Raw genomic sequence first — 18,000 nt, forward strand, 5'->3', positions numbered from 1 at the left:
ATTGGGATACGAATCAAGTATCAAGTCTCCGTTAATTCTGTATTCCAAGTTTCTTTTTAACATAGCTATCTAAGGCTTTTTACTGCTTTTACCTAAGTGTCCTGTTTGAACAAGCATAGAAAAACATAAATAGGAAAATACTAAGTGAATTAAATTAAAGTAATGTAGCTAATTATGGATGATGTGCTTTCAACAGACCATTTCATTAGTTTAATCAATATCTCATAGTTTGCTTTTTGTTTTTTTTTTTATTTAAAACTTTTAATCTGATCCTTGTAGTAAGAATATAAAAACACAAGGGAAACTAAATGAAAAGTAAATCTGACTTAAATTAAAACATCCCTGATTTAAATTGGAACATTGACATTTGTAAATAATTTGTCACAGAACATTTGGTATAGGGTAAGCACATCAAATGATACATTAATCTAAAATCAGCTAACACTAGAGATATAGAAAAGGTTAGTTAGGGGATTAAGCATATGAAGGTTATAAAAGGCAACTTAATTGCTTAAAATTTTCATTGAATATAGGATATACATGTCACTTTTCATTTGCCAGGGTATTGATTTGGTTTCTTGCATTGCTATGGAACCCTATGAGGAAGATTTGTATGTTCATTTGTATGTTCATTACTATTTAATTTATAAAAACATGATATATTTATATTCTTTTAAAATTATAGCACTGAATTAGTCTCAATTATAAAATATTTTATTGTGAAAAATTTGTATTTTAAAAGTTACAAAAATAATTTCTGAATAAGTATTAGACACAGGTTCCCCAAATGATGTATATTTACTTAATTACAATTTATCTCCTTTTTCCCCTTTCCTCTTTCTTTAGCATTAATATTGACTGTATACATGTGTTTTTATATATAAACTATTATGTAAGTACTGCAATGAATATACTTTAAAAACAAGAAGATATTATTAAACCATAGAACAATTATCAAAATCCAAAATTGATATTAATACAGTCCTATAATTTCACATATAGACTCTGTTCACATTTTTCCGAAGTTCTGACAGAGGTTTTTCAAAGATCCAAAATAAGATATCACATTTATTTTTGTTAAAAAATATATTTAAAAATCCTTGGCCTAAAATACAAGTTTTCACATATTTTCATGTAGAGGTGTCTATTAGTCATTAAGGTTTGTGTGTGCATGAGTATACATCAAAAAGTAATAATAATTATGCATCATTTTCTCATAAGTACTGAATATGTGATTCTTATATTTGGGCATTTGTGATTCATCATGAGAATTCTTGTATAATGAGTAAATAATTTAAACAGAATAAAATTGAGAAATGTAGTGGACAATAATGGAAACCAAATATATAATGAACAAATATTTATTCTGCATTTGTGTCAGTGGTGGTAGATTTTGCATCCACACTTATCAGAGAATACTTCAAAATCTATATTAAAAATATAAAAACACACACATAGATATACTCCCATTGAAAGTGTTGCTCTGAGTAAATAAAATTTTCACTTGGCCATTTAACTTTAATAGAGAATGCTACACTAGACTTCCATATAATTTAAAAGACCTAATTAAAATAGTTACTTTTGAAAATCACATCAAAGATATTAACTGCTAAGTACATTTCTTATTTTTAAAAAAAATTTTTTTTTCAACGTTTATTTATTTTTGGGACAGAGAGAGACAGAGCATGAACGGGGGAGGGGCAGAGAGAGAGGGAGACACAGAATCGGAAACAGGCTCCAGGCTCTGAGCCATCAGCCCAGAGCCCGACGCGGGGCTCGAACTCACGGACCGCGAGATCGTGACCTGGCTGAAGTCGGACGCTTAACCGACTGCGCCACCCAGGCGCCCCCACATTTCTTATTTTTAATATTGTTCATTCTTATATGAATGGAGTGAATATCTGATAAAATATTGACAATTGAAATGTGTTATAAATCAATCTTTTTCTAGCTTAAGGCAGTGTTAGCACCACTTTAATTTTAAAATATTCCATTTTTCAGAACCTCAAGTTATTAATCCTTAAGAGTACATTTTTATACCAAAGTATAATCAACCATTATATAAAATCCAGGGGCTCCTGGGTGGCTCAGTCAGTTACTTTGGCTCAAGTCATGATCTCATGGTGGATGGGTTGGAGCCCCATGTCCAGCTCTGTGCTGACAGCTCAGAGCCTGGAACCTGCTTTGGATTCTGTGTCTCCCCCTTTCTCTCCCCCTCTGCTTATTGCCCTCTGTTTCTCTCTCAAAAATAAATAAACATTTAAAAAATTTAAATAAAATCCAGGTAGAAAATATAGAAAATGTAAATATTTTAATTAGCCAAATATATAACCACTGAGAACATTAGTACTGTTTACATAAATTCTTTAAAATGATTTATAATCAGTAATTTGCCACTTTGCTATGGTACCAGTGATTTTACCATTCATTTTTCTGTATTACTAAATTAGCCAATTGTTTTTCTGCTATAAGCATTCTATTTGTTAAGGATTCATAAATGCCAATATCATTAAAGGAACCTAAATTTACAAATTCGAAAAAAGGATAATAACACAGAAACAAACTTGTATAGTGATTATTACATGTTGGTATGTGTTTACAGTCTCGTTAATATGTCTCATTACATACATACCATGCATCACATTTTTATTGAAGCAGTTTAGCATATTAACATGTTTGATTGCACAGCATGATACTTTGTGCCAATTATGAAACAAACTCCATTCTAAAAGTTTTATATATACTAACTTCATTAACTTCGTGGTGCACAACTTTCTGAAATGTCAGTCACTAGTACGTTTGTCAAATTATATATTGAAGATATTTTGTCTTTATCCCTTAATGATATGCAGCAAATTTATGATGAAAAAACCCAAAACACTAACAAATACTGTTTGTAAAATTTAGAAGAAAACATAGGAAAAACTTTATGTCCTTGAATTAGGAAAAGATTTCTAAGATATCATGCCCCAAACAATATGCCATTGAAATTAAAAAAAGAAAATGCTACACTAAAGACACTAATTGAAGAATGAAAAGACAAGAAACAGACTAGGAAAAAATATTGGCAAATTGCATATTAGATAAAGGAACTTGCATCAAGACTATATAGACATAAGAAAACCCAAATGGTAAGAAGACAAGCAACCCGATAAAGAACAGGTGAAAGATCTGAGAAAATCCTTTACAAAGAAGACATTTGTATTGCAATTAGCACTTGAAAAGATGCTAAACACTAACAATCATTAGGGAAATTAAAATAATAACTATAAATAATAATAATAAATAATAAATAATAACTAAAAATAATAATAATAATGAAAGAGATAGAGACCGAGAACAGATAAGAGGATTAATAAGACAAATAGCTGGGAAAATGGAATTTATTGGTGCATATAGTTAACAGGTATACAGGAGATTCTTACCATATTCTCACGTTGCTATAAACTTGAATTCATACCAAAATAAAAGGTTACAAAAAGAAATTTCCAGAAAAACTGAGAATTATATAACACATAAAAGGACAATTTCTTCCATAATGATTAGACTCTATATAACTAAAGAAAGATGTAATAATACTTCTACTTCTCTACATGTCTACATCCTCTTCCCTTTTGTAAAATAATCACATGTCATTTTTAAGGACCACACTGTTACTTTATCTCAAATTAATTGCCTTAAGATCATTCATTAACTTTACAGCATCCTACAACATGTCCGCCTGTTTTAATATTGCCAATTTATCATAGTCAACTTAATTTAACTTAACATTTAAGTTTGACTCGGGAATCACCAAATATATTGCATATGACTTCTCTTTCCTCTCAATCACTATGCCATTTATGGTTTTAAGTGGTTTTACACTAGGAGCACTCCTAAAGAGATTAATAGCAATATGGGAATTCAATATTTTATCTCTGATATATTAGGAGAAAAACTTAATTTTAGAATGTATAAAAGTAAAAGCATGATGTTGAACAGGTTAACAGTTTAGAAATCAATTTTCACATACTAGAAATGGCTCAAGTGTTATATCAAAATTGTTAACCATTATTTCGATAAGGCATATCCACCTAAATATTAGAAGACTAAAATTAAATTTCTATTGACTTACCATAAGAGTTAGGTATCTGCACCTGGCTAAGAGAAGAAAGAGCTTTTTTTTGGAGCCCTGACACAGAGGTTGATATTCCATAATATTTTCTTGTTATTGTTGTTGAACTAGATTTGATTAATTGGTATTTGCCTGTAACATCCTATTGAATTTAATATATCCTACGATTTACTGAAAAAGCAGAGTCATTTGGGTAGATTCATCCATGGGGATCTCATAATGAAAAAGAGGGAGAAGGACTGAGAGGATTGAGAAACATGAAGAAATAAGTCAAAATTTAGAGTTAATACTGTCAAAACTTGTATTTGACACTCACTGAGTGATGATCGAATCAGTCCATTGGGAAGCATAACTGCTCTCATGGAAGTCTGTAAAAGGTATGGAGAATTCCTGAATGAAATCCATGTATGTCAGTTAGAAATGATCTCATCTAAATGAAGAGCACTAAAAATTTTGAAACTACAACATGACCAATACCATTTGGTATTATATTCTGATAAAAACATGAGTTCATTTATCATTCTCAATTTTTCTTTGTACTCTTGCCATTTACAACAACGTGGATGGAACTGGAGGGTATTATGCTAATGAAATGTCAGTCAGAGAAAGACATATATCATTTGATTTCACTCATATGTGGAATTTGAGAAACCTAACAAATGAACATAGGGGAATGGAAGGAAAAATAAGATAAAAACAGAGAGGGAGGCAAACCATAGGAGACTCTTAAATAGAGAACAAATTGAGGGCTGATGGTGGGGTGGGGGTGGATGGCATTAAGTAGGGCACTTTTTGAGATGAACACTGGGTGTCATATGTAAGAGATGAATCACTGGGTTCTACTCCTGAAGCCAAGACTACACTGTATATTAACTAACTTGAGAATAAAAAAAATTAATTATGTAAATTATATATGATATAATTACATACATAATTTAGATTCTTTTGTGTGTATATATATATATATTTCCATATCTATATCTTTTAGTTCTATGTTTGTATTTATATGGACAGCATGTAGGTATATGTTTTATTTTTTTTCTGCGATGTCTTTCAAAGACGTATCATTGTCCTTGGCTAACCCTGGCAGACTTGGCGTCTGCCCACGTCCAATAGAACAAAGCAAGTCCTATGGTAAAGCATACTACCAGTGCAGTGGAAAAAATCATTCCGATCATAGTTGGAGGCACTGAAAAGCCTAAAAAGGCTGAAGAGCATGGTCATTTGGTTTTACTAAAAGTGAGTGTAAATAACTTGAAATAATATTCAAATTTATCATCCTGTTATATACATAAATCAATATTTACACTAAGCATGAATAATTACATAAAAAAATGTCTCTAGTTACAAGATCATTTTTTTTCCAAAGGAGCAACAATAAAGCTGATGATATTTTCAGCAACAACAACGAAACGATGAAGAGATATTATCTTACATCTTTGAATATAACAAGAAAACAACAATATTTGCCAACCTAGAATGCTATATTCAATAAAGTTATCTTTCAAAATGCAGGTTAAATGTAGACATGTTTAGATGAAACTTGAAAGAATTTATCATTAGAATTCTTTAAAATGGCTGCTAAAAATAGAACATTGTACCACATTCTTCAGATGAAAGGATAGAAGTACAGGAAGACATGAAAAAGGAAGAGTAATTATGTTGGTAATTACTATTGGTTTAGGCTTAATAATTTATATTATTCTTAGAAATTGTTCAGATTTATCACAATGAACAGATTTATTGACACACAATTGACCATGACTTTCTGTGTCTTTTATTTGTTGCGTGTGGATTATAGAATAACAGAATAGAGTCAATTTTCTGTGGTGCATTGGTGACTTCAGTATCTTAAGCAGACAATTTGGCTTTTGGAAAATTAATTATAGTCTTTCAGTCCTTTAATGGAAGTCTTACATTTTATCTGGTACTCCTTAATATTTCCTGCACTTTTTCGTTTCGGCAGCTTCACCATGAAGTATCTCGTGATGATTTCTTTTTATTTATTCTGTTTACGATTCTGTGGGATTGTAGAATTTCCCGATTTGTATTTTTCATCCTTTTGGAAAATACCTCATTCATTAACTTTTCAAATACCGCTTTTTACTATTCTCTTTCTTCTGGTACTGGGACTCAGATTAAACATATATGAGATATTCCTATTTCATCCTCCTCTGTATTTGATAGCTTTTTTATTACCCCAGGTAAAATTTTGGAAAATTTATTCTAACCTTAAAGTAGTTCATTTTCTCTATTCAGTTATAACTAATCTGTAATCACAGTCACGGTACGTGCTCATTTTCAAATCTGTCTTTTTGAATATGCTTCTATTGTCTGTTATTTCTGTGTTTTTCAGGCATGGTATTTAAAATCTTATGTGCCTGGCTTCTATTGAGTATGTGCTTAATATAGAATTTAAAACTTTATTTGTAGTAAGAATGTTAGACCTAGGATAATATTAACTTTCTGAGAATATATATTCTTTAATTCTCTGCTAGATACTCGAAGGGCAGGGGGCACTAGGAGACAAGGACAATTTAATCCAAACTCTAGGCCTGAGGTAGAACAGGCTGAAGGTGTAGTTTTACGTCTGTTTCACCCTCAGTCTGAAGGAGTAGCCTTAAGGGATCCCAGATTAAGACAGAAATAGAGTAGACTCTCCTCTTTAGCTAAGCAGGCTCTGCACACTTATGTTCCCATTTCTCTCTACTATAAAAGCTGAAGCTCAATTTTCTACGTGGATATTTTCTGAATTGAAAAATGCCTTTGAATACAAAAACTACTCAAGTGTAGACACATGTCTATAGGTTCTTGCTTTCTTCTAAAATGTGGCCCATTAAACCCTTATTATGCTGTTAACACTTTGATGTTCATATTTCAATTATTATTTTATTTTATTCATAATTTTTGGTGTCCTCAGTAGAGAAGTTGGTCTTCAGCATTAACCTACTGTTACCAGAAGCAGAAGTTTTCATGAAGTGTTTCATTAAAATTACACTAATTAAATGATTAATAAATCAATACAAAGCCTGTTTTAGTCATATCCCCCTTTTTATGGGCGACATGAAAAAAACATGATTTTTTTGTGAAAGAGATTGGGATGGTTTTGTCCACCTTTTTTTTTTGTTTTGTTTTGTTTTTAAAATTTTTTTATGTTTATTTCTGAGAGAGAGAGACAGAGCACGAATGGGGGAGGGGCAGAGAGAGAAGGAGACATAGAATCCGAAGCAGGCTCCAGGCTCTGAGCTGTCAGCATAGAGCCTGACATGGGGCTCGAACTCACAAACCATGAGATCATGACCTGAGCCGGAGTCGGTCACTCAACCGACTGAACCACCCAGGCGCCCCTGTCCACCTTTGTTTGAACCACACATTAAACTTAGCCAGATGGCACAAAAACAGACACATAGACCAATGGAATAGAATAGAAACCCCAGAACTAGACCCACAAACGTATGGCCAACTCATCTTTGACAAAGCAGGAAAGAACATCCAATGGAAAAAAGACAGTCTCTTTAACAAATGGTGCTGGGAGAACTGGACAGCAACATGCAGAAGGTTGAAACTAGACCACTTTCTCACACCATTCACAAAAATAAACTCAAAATGGATCAAGGACCTGAATGTGAGAAAGGAAACCATCAAAACCTTAGAGGAGAAAGCAGGAAAAGACCTCTCTGACCTCAGCCGTAGCAATCTCTTACTCGACACATCCCCAAAGGCAAGGGAATTAAAAGCAAAAGTGAATTCCTGGGACCTTATGAAGATCAAAAGCTTCTGCACAGCAAAGGAAACAACCAACAAAACGAAAAGGCAACCAACGGAATGGGAAAAGATATTTGCAAATGACATATCGGACAAAGGGCTAGTCTCCAAAATCTATAAAGAGCTCACCAAACTCCACACCCGAAAAGCAAATAACCCAGTGAAGAAATGGGCAGAAAACATGAATAGACACTTCTCTAAAGAAGACATCCGGATGGCCAACAGGCACATGAAAAGATGTTCAGCGTCGCTCCTTATCAGGGAAATACAAATCAAAACCACACTCAGATATCACCTCACGCCAGTCAGAGTGGCCAAAATGAACAAATCAGGAGACTATAGATGCTGGAGAGGATGTGGAGAAACGGGAACCCTCTTGCACTGTTGGTGGGAATGCAAATTGGTGCAGCCGCTCTGGAAAGCAGTGTGGAGGTTCCTCAGAAAATTAAAAATAGACCTACCCTATGACCCAGCAATAGCACTGCTAGGAATTTATCCAAGGGACACAGGAGTACTGATGCCTAGGGGCACTTGTACCCCAATGTTCATAGCAGCACTCTCAACAATAGCCAAACTATGGAAAGAGCCTAAATGTCCATCAACTGATGAATGGATAAAGAAATTGTGGTTTATATACACTATGGAATACTACGTGGCAATGAGAAAAAATGAAATATGGCCTTTTGTAGCAACGTGGATGGAACTGGAGAGTGTGATGCTAAGTGAAATAAGCCATACAGAGAAAGACAGATACCATATGGTTTCACTCTTATGTGGATCCTGATAAACTTAACAGGAACCCATGGGGGAGGGGAAGGAAAAAAAAAAGAAAAAAAGAGGTTAGAGTGGGAGAGAGCCAAAGCATAAGAGACTGTTGAGAACTGAGAGCAAACTGAGGGTTGATGGGGGGTGGGAGGGAGGAGAGGGTGGGTGATGGGTATTGAGGAGGGCACCTTTTGGGATGAGCACTGGGTGTTGTATGGAAACCAATTTGACAATAAATTTCATATATAAATAAAAAAAAAACAACCATGTTACCTCTATATAATGTAATATTATGTAGCCACTACAATAAAACTCTTGCAGAACTGTAAAAAAAAAAAAACAAAAAAAAACAAAAAACAAAAAACAAAACAAAAAAAAACTTAGCCAGAAACTATTTAATCTAGACAAAACATATTAAGACTTACACATATACTAAAGTATGTCAACATACATTTCTCACATATATCATCTTAATGTAGCATTCATTAGCAAAATAAAACTGGATAATTAATAAAGCACTTTAGTAATATAGTAAATTGTTATAATATTGATGAATGTAAATCAGCTTTGTCCATAAGAACCATTCCTAATATAGCTACATGCTATTCACTCTGTTGTAGAAGTTAATTTACATGAGAGGAAAATTCCAAAAGGGAAAACAAAATGTATATCCTCCTAAGTAGTGAAGCCAGAGATCTCCTCACTTTACTTAATCACAGAGTTAGCACCAAAATTTACAAGGCAATTGATTGAACACATGGAACACAGTGTTAAGAGTAACATTTGTTTTTGTGCTTTCCACAACTCTGTGCTGGCATCTTTTCTTTCTCAACCTTCCATCAGCCATTTTGTACATCCTAAATTATTCATGAATGCAATAACAGGTTTCTGCATTAATAATGTATAACTACATCAAGAGAATATGAAAGATAAAATGTAAGTTGCAAAAGAATCAAAGTTTTGGCAGCTTTTATGATATCCATTCATCTGGCATTTTCTATCATTAATCATTATACCATTTTTGGTAGGATACGTGCTTAAGGATAAAAATTTTCCTCATTGAAATACAGGACTGTTACACTTAAATATAGAAGATATAAATATTGATATCGATATATAGACATAGGTATAGATATACACAGTTTTTCTTTACTATAAAGAGCAAGAGATAATTTTTGTTTGTTTTAGGAGTTATTTTAAAAATATTTAGAAAAAATAGTCAAGAATTATTTTTTTCTAGTTCTATATTTTCACTCATGTGTTAAATACCTTACATGATACAATACTGTCAAGAAGAATACGAGTAAAATTTTGGTGGGAAAGTTAATGTTCTCTGTAGAATATTCTTCTCTTACTACATACTTTATTCATATCTTTACTTAGAATTATGCATGCAGAGAGATATAAATGACACCTTAAATTCCTATATTGATTTTTTTAGAGCTGCAAAATTTAACTTTAAAGCTTATTGAATTAAATATTTTTAACATTTTTAACAATATGGAATCACCACCTTTTCAAAAGGCCAGTATTTGATTCCAAAAACATAAAGATAAATAATACATATTAACTGCCTTTAAGAAGAGTTTCTTTGTTATCCCTCACAGAAAGCCTATCAGCCGATTCTAACTGGTTTACTAGTATAAAGGTTTGAACTTTGAGACACAATTTCAATGCCATTTTTCACCTTTGAACTTGAGAATTTAAATAGGTATTAAATATCTTCCAATCATATCTTTTCATTTTCAGGTATGGAAAGTGAACATCAAAGTAAAGCAATTATATTATCACTATTGTAACAAGTATTTATAGTAGAATCTTATTATTTTGTATTTCTTTTACATCACATTGACTGTTCCTGCATCCTTTGTTGTTAAGCAGCCAATACTTATAATAATAACCAAGAAAAAATTTCATTTTCCCTTCTGTTACTTGTAATATAAACAGATCATAGAACATGACAATAATCATGATCAAATTTGTATATTAGCAAAATCAGATGCTGCAGACTTACTGTGTTCTACAAATAAGATTTATTTGTTCTTTACAGTGTTTTAATTAAGATTAAATTGTCAAAAAACTGAAATTTAGAAAAGTTTAAGTAAAAATACAGATTTGCTGGGGCACCTGGGTGGTTCAGTCGGTTGAACAACTGACTGGCTCAGGTCATGATCTTGCAGTTCATGAGTTCTAGCCCCACGTCGGGCTCTGTGCTGACAGCTCAGAGTCTGGAGCCCCCTTCGGATTCTGTGTCTTCCATTCTCTCTGCCCCTCCCCTGCTTGTGCTCTCTGTCTCTTAAAAAAATCAATAAGACATTAATTTTTTTTAAAAAAATACAGATTTATCAATTTGTTGAGGTTGTGCACACACCTTGGTAAGTGTGAAGGCACAGTGACGATACGATGCCTTACCATTCCTTATCTTCTTACAACCAGTACAGTGGTTTTGCTCATTATATAGTCTGTCTGCTCTCTGGAGGAGTTTAATTCAGTCTGTGACTCCTAGAATTTCTAAAAACTTAAGGGAAATGAAAACTTGAAAATTAAATCTAAAGAGAGGGATCCACCATGTAGCAATTATCTATTCTGTGTCAAGCGTCCTGTCAAGGTACTTTCATGCTTATTCTGTTGCATACTTCACTCAGAAATTCTGGGGAAAGGCAGTTGGATTTTCATATTTTATACCTGTGATATATACTTTTTATTTTTGTTTTCTTACTTAAAATATAAAAATTGGATACACTCCTTATATCTTATTTTGTTAATGTTTATTTATTTTTGCAAGACAGAGATAGACAGTGTGAGTGGGGGAGGTGCAGAGAAAGTGAGACACAGGATCCAAAGCAGGCTCCAAGCTCTACACTGTCACCACAGAGCCGGATGCAGGACTAGAACCCATGAGCCGTTGAGATCATGACATGAGCCGAAGTCAGACGCTTAACCAATTGAGCCACCCAGGCACCACTCCTTATATTTTAAAATCACCTGAAATACTCATCTTTTCTCAAAGGCTTCTCCAGATTGGTGACACATGTGCAATTAGTGAATACATGGAAATACATCTCACATGTATTTATTATAACTTAGTTGTATATTTAACCTACTACAACATAGTAATATTCAGTCTATGTGCTTGTTTGTATAAACAATTAGTCACTTGTAGTTTTTTGAAGTTTTTCATTTGCAATGATACTCCCTTTACTTATTGGTCTAAATTATTTCAGGATAGAATCCACACAACTAAGTGATATCTTTACCACATACTGTGGAATACAATTTTATATGTTTTGTGGTCTATCCTTTTTAATTGCAACATGGCTTTTCATTATTTATTTTCTTTTATTAACCGCACATGAGGTAGACAACCTCATTTGGAGCCCAGCTGCTTATTCAGGACACAGGAACAAATGCAGGCTACTTTATCATGTTATTCTTAATAAGCACACTACCTTAGTCATGCTGCTCCCTCAATCACTACCATTTGCAGAGCTACAAAGTTTACCTTTAACTGACATTTCCATATGTCTCTAGAAAGAAACTGGCTTGTTGAGTCATTTGTCATGCTCTAAGGAGATAATTTTTATCAAAATACTCATAGACTGACTTTAGGTCGGGCACTTCTGCTTCATTCATTAAACCATGACAAATGTAACAGTAGTACACAATAAACCTCAGTGACCTATATAAAATAAATTCCACACAAGAAACCAGAAAAAAAGAAATAATTGGTAATATATTTACTATAATGTATTTCAGCGTGATATATTTTGTCTCATAAAAATAGATGTTTGATGTGGCATGTATACATTACCAATATAAAAGGGTCTTTTAGTCTAATTATATCAATCATGTGCTCTCTTTATAAAATACCAGTGCTACACCTCCTTTTAAAGAATGTCTTCTATATTTTTAATACTTTCAGGTATCTTCATTAGTCATTTTTCCCTCTGGAAGATTAAAGGAATTTACATCTGTGTTTATTTATTTTATTTTTTTGCATTTAACCTTTCAACATGTATCTAGTTTATCCATCAAGATAGATACACATCATGTTTATATTCATTACTGGCTTTCTGTTTGTATTTTGTATTTTGGCTTGATATTAACTTTTTTTGCTATTTGCTATATAAGTTAATTATATTTTACTCCCATATATTTGTATAGAAACTTAATAGGTTAAAATCAGTTTCTGATATTATTATATTAATTAAAGTTTATAATAAAATAAAATGAAATTATTTTAATGTTGAAAATTATTTATTTTGATCCCACATATGTAAGACTATAGTATAAATAAGAGCTTATTTTAAATACATTTAAACCTACCTGTGCTATTTCCCCAAATTTTCTTTACGTTGATTGATATAGGAATAGAATATATCATAGTCAGTTTGGCCTGCATTGGCAAAATACCATAGAGTGGGTGGATTAACCAACATAAATTGATTTACTACAATTCTGGAGGCTCGAAACCAGAGATAAAGGTGCCACGATGGTTGATTCTTGTTGAAGGTTCTCTTACTGGTTTACAGATGGCAACCTTCTTTTTGAATCCTCATATGGGAGAGAGAGAGTCCTGGCTTCTTCATCTCCTTAAAAAGGCACTAATCCTGTCATAATGGCTGTATTCAGATGACATCATTGAACCCTAATTATCTCCCCAAAGTCTTACCCCCAAATACGATTATATTGAGGGTTAGGGGTTCAACACATGAGTATTGGTTGAGACACAGACATTCAGTCCATAATAGGATATTAGATACATGCTCTTATTTTTTTATTTACCAATATATTTATATATAATACACTCAGTATATATAACTATGTGTGTGTGTGTGTGCATGCATCATGTATTAATACATACTCATGGGGCACCTGGGTGGCTCAGTCGGTTGAGGGTCTGACTTTTGATTTCGGCTCAGGTCACAATCTCATGGTTCATGGGATTGAGCCCCATGTCAGGCTTCATCCTAACAACAGCAAGCCTGCTTGGGATTCTCTCTCTCCCTCTCTCTGCCCCTCCCCCGCTCGCATATGCACACATGGTCTGTTTCTCTGTCTCTCAAAAAGAAATAAACATTAAAAAATTACATACTCATGTGCATATGTTAGAGGTGTGTATCAAGAGGATGCATCTACCAGTTGACCCTAAATCTACGACAGGGAAATCAGAGGTTCCTCAGCCCTCCCTTCCTTGAAACGTACGCTCTGCCTACTGTACCCACACTGGGCTCCCTTCCATGAAGCCTTGAGAGAGCAGATGCATTGAGACCAATGGGACTGAATTGTGACTAAACCCAGTTAAGGCCTCTACATGTACTTTTAAGACTTGATGGGTGAGTACGGAGGTCTACTTTTATTGTTGCCACCCAAGACAAGCCCCATAAATAAGTCCCCTTGCTTATGAATACTGCTACCTGCTAATCTGGATTGGTCTGCCTCTTTCTTTAGTCTGTCCTTGCTCTCCATGTACAGGGACAAGTTTGTGAACCAACAGCATATAAGAATAATGAGACAAGACTGGGCACCTGGGTGGCTCAGTTGGTTAAGCATCTGACTTTTGGTTTCAGCTCAGGAAGCATCTGACTTTTGGTTTTGGCTCAGGTCATGATCTCACGGTTTCATGAGTTCAAGCCCCGTATTAGGCTCCATGCTGACCGTGCGGAGTCTGCTTGGGATTCTCCGCCTCCCTCTTTCTCTGCCCCTCCTTGACTTGTGCTGTCTCTGTCTCTCTCACAATAAATAAATAAACTTAAAAAAATTAGGAATTATAGGACAAGAACATCAAGAATTTTAAAAGAATAACAGGAAGGAATGTTTCAATGTAAAACTTATGATGTTTGACATACCATGATACTAACACTAATACTATACACATGAAATATAATAACTGTTGAAATAAGCAAATATTTAAGTTAAATTACATCATAATGATTTACTCAAATTTTAATTATTGGGGACTAAAATAAATTTAACTTAACATATTAAACATGATCTTTCAATGTGTGATTTATTATTGTCTAAGGAAATGTAAATAAAAAAACAGAATAACTCTTTAGTAAATGCATTTGTATCATAATTGGGATAAAAATGGTTCTATTGATTAAATATAACTAATAAGTCAAATAAAAATACTGATATGACAGACAACATAAATAATTTTAAATGCTTTATACAAAATTTAACCATAAAATAAATGAAAAGATAATGAAATTTCCTAATAATCATTATGTTAGAATACTAATACTCATGATATACATATGGATTTCAAGGGCATCTGGGTGGCTCAGTCAGTTGATTGGCCAGCTCTTGATCTTGGTTTAGGCTTAGCTCTTGATCTCATGGTTCATGGATTTTTGCCCCACATCAGGCTCCACACTGAATGTGCAGGGCCTCCTTAGGATTCTTTCTCCACTTCTCTCTCTGCCCCTCCTTCCTTCATGCTGTTTCTCTCAAAAAATAAATAAACTTAAAAATATATGGATTTCAAAAACAGATAAATACATGTGAATCCCTTAGAATAATAATGGCAAGATATAACAATTCATTCAACAAATGAGGATTTCACGTGTTTAATAAGTTCTTGAAAATGTACAAAAAGAATTATATAGCATACTTTATCAAATTGGTGCAGATTTTTAAAAATTAGCATTAGCAAATGATAGTTAAAACTTTATAAAATACCGTTGGAAATAGAAATGGAACAATATAATGGCAATTTTTAAATATGAGTTCAGTGTCTTAACCACACTGACTCAATTTAATGTTATAACTTCATTTTATTTTAAAAGTCTATTTATTTAGGGGCGCCTGGGTGGCTCTTTCGGTTAAGCATCCTACTTCGGCTCAGGTCATGATCTTATGGTTGGTGAGTCGAACCATGCATCAGGATCATGCTGACAATGTGGAGCCTGGAGCCTGCTCTGGATTCTGTGTCTCCCTCTCTCTCTGCCCCTCCCCCCTCACGCTCTGTCTCTGTCTCTCTCTTTCAAAAGTAAATAAACATTAAAAATTAAAGTTTACATATTTATTTTGAAAGAAAGAGCGTGAGCGGGGGAGGGGCAGAGAGAGAGGGAGGCACAGAATCGAAGCAGGCTCCAGGCTCTGAGCTGTCAGCACAGAGCCCAACATGGGGCTCAAACCCGTGAATTGTGAGATAATGACCTGAGCGGAGGTCGGATACTTAACCAACAGACTCAGTCACCCCTTTTCAAATTTTATTTTTAATTAATACAAGCCATTATTTTAAGTATCATATTTAAATCATGATCATATTAATGATTTTGGAGAAACAAAGAGGAACGTGAACAATTATTGACAGCATTCTGCAAATTTGTGTTATTAAAATTTAACCCCTGTTGAGAGGGAGGGAGCCAAACCATAAGAAACTCTTAAAAACTGAGAATAAACTGAGGGTTGATGGGGGGTGGGAGGGGCGGGAAAGTGGGTGATGGGCATTGAGGAGGGCACCTGTTGGGATGAGCACTGGGTATTGTATGGAAACCAATTTGACAATAAATTTCATAATAAAAAAAATCTAACCCCTGTTTTAAGGAAAAATTTTCAAAAGCAATTGAGTATATGGCATAACATACATGTACATGAATATCTAGATTTGGTTTATATCATAGAAATATGAAATACTTTATAATTTTTATTCTTAGTAACTTACAAAATCACAAATAATTTTATAAGGTTTCATATTCACTTACAGACAAGGAGGATATTTTCTCATTTTTATGTGATAGAATAACATTTAACCTAGCTTGGAAGAATTAAGAAAATGAAGTGGGGATTTCATTCACTGTAGAAAGAAATCATGCCATCTTCTATAAACTTAGTAGAAAAAATAAGTATTCTTTTTCTACTTGGGAAAACAAGAATATATAGACAATTCACTGTAGCTTTAATATTTTCATTACATTTATAATAGGGCTAATATTATATAAGCAGAATAAACTTATGTTTTGGAATTCCAAAATAGGGAAAAATTTGATTTTTGGATATTGACACACCAAAATCACTTCAGAAAAAAAATTCTATGTAGAATTGTGTAAAAATTCTATACAATAAACTTATGTTTTAGAATTCCAAAATAGGGAAAAATTTGCCTTTGGATATTGACACACCAAAATCACTTCAGGAAAAAAAACATTCTGTACAGTAAAAGGTATGTCCTGATCTTTGTTTATCTATTGCGTTCTGTAGCTTGGTTTTGTTATCATCATTAATGTTATCATCATAGGACATCTGCTAAGGAGGATTAAGCAGAAAATGTGTCTACTGGTATATCAAACTAAAAATTAATTTTAATTCATTTACTTCTTTGTGTTTTGTAAATTAATATATAAGTTGCGAAATGAAAATGCTACCTGTGTGGTTCAGTTGATTGAATGGCCAACCCTTGATTTCAGCTCAGATCATGATCTCATGGTTTGTGGGAAGGAGCTAATAGTGTGGAGCCTGCTTGAGATTCTCTCTTTTCCTTTCTCTCTGCTCCTCCCCTGCTCGTGCTTTCTGTCTTTCTTAAAATAAATAAATTAACTTAAAAAAACCCCGAGATTCCGCAGTGTGAAAACTAATAGGGTTTCTTAACCTGCCATTAATTCTTCAGAAATAATAGGTGTATGCTTGCAGAAGCTGTATAAACAAAGTAAAAATCAAGATAAAATCAAAACCAAAACTTAATTTAACATTTTGCAAAAGTCTATCTTCTTCCTTCAGTAATCAATATCTAATATTTTTTATTTTGATTAAAATATGAATGGTGTAATATTTTCTGGGTAAATCAAAAATTTATGAATATTGTTAAACCAATTTAGCATTATTATACCATTACAATTCAAAATCACACTTGACTTTCAGATATATCAATATCTATTTAAATTTGTCTCATCTATTATATCCATCTATCATCTATCAGCTATCTATCACATCCCTCCATCCCTCCCTGCCCCACTACTTCCCTATCTATTTAAAGGCTAAGCATTCTGAGAATATTATGTTTTCCCTAGTACTAATTATAGAGATAAGCATTTCAAAAGCAGTAACAAACTAATAAAAGAAATTCATCACCCATTTGCATTTGACAATGCTACTTAATAGAACAGGATATTTGCTGTCCAGATTTTGTCTAAAAGTCAAAACAAACATCTAAATTATAACTTTGTAACATCTGCTTCCTCTAGGGGGCTATTTGTATGGACTTTGACAGATGTGAGAATTGCAAAGAGTGGTTGTAACAAATGAGACAACTAATAGCGCTGTCTTTAAAAATGCAGCCCGCCTGAGCTGATTGAAATGAGCTCGACTGAGACCAAGATCACATGCACCTGTTCCTCCAAACTATTGTTCTA

Source organism: Herpailurus yagouaroundi, unplaced genomic scaffold (assembly GCF_014898765.1).
Source record: "Herpailurus yagouaroundi ecotype Mexico unplaced genomic scaffold, PumYag 28, whole genome shotgun sequence".
NCBI classification, from domain to species: Eukaryota; Metazoa; Chordata; class Mammalia; order Carnivora; family Felidae; genus Herpailurus; species Herpailurus yagouaroundi.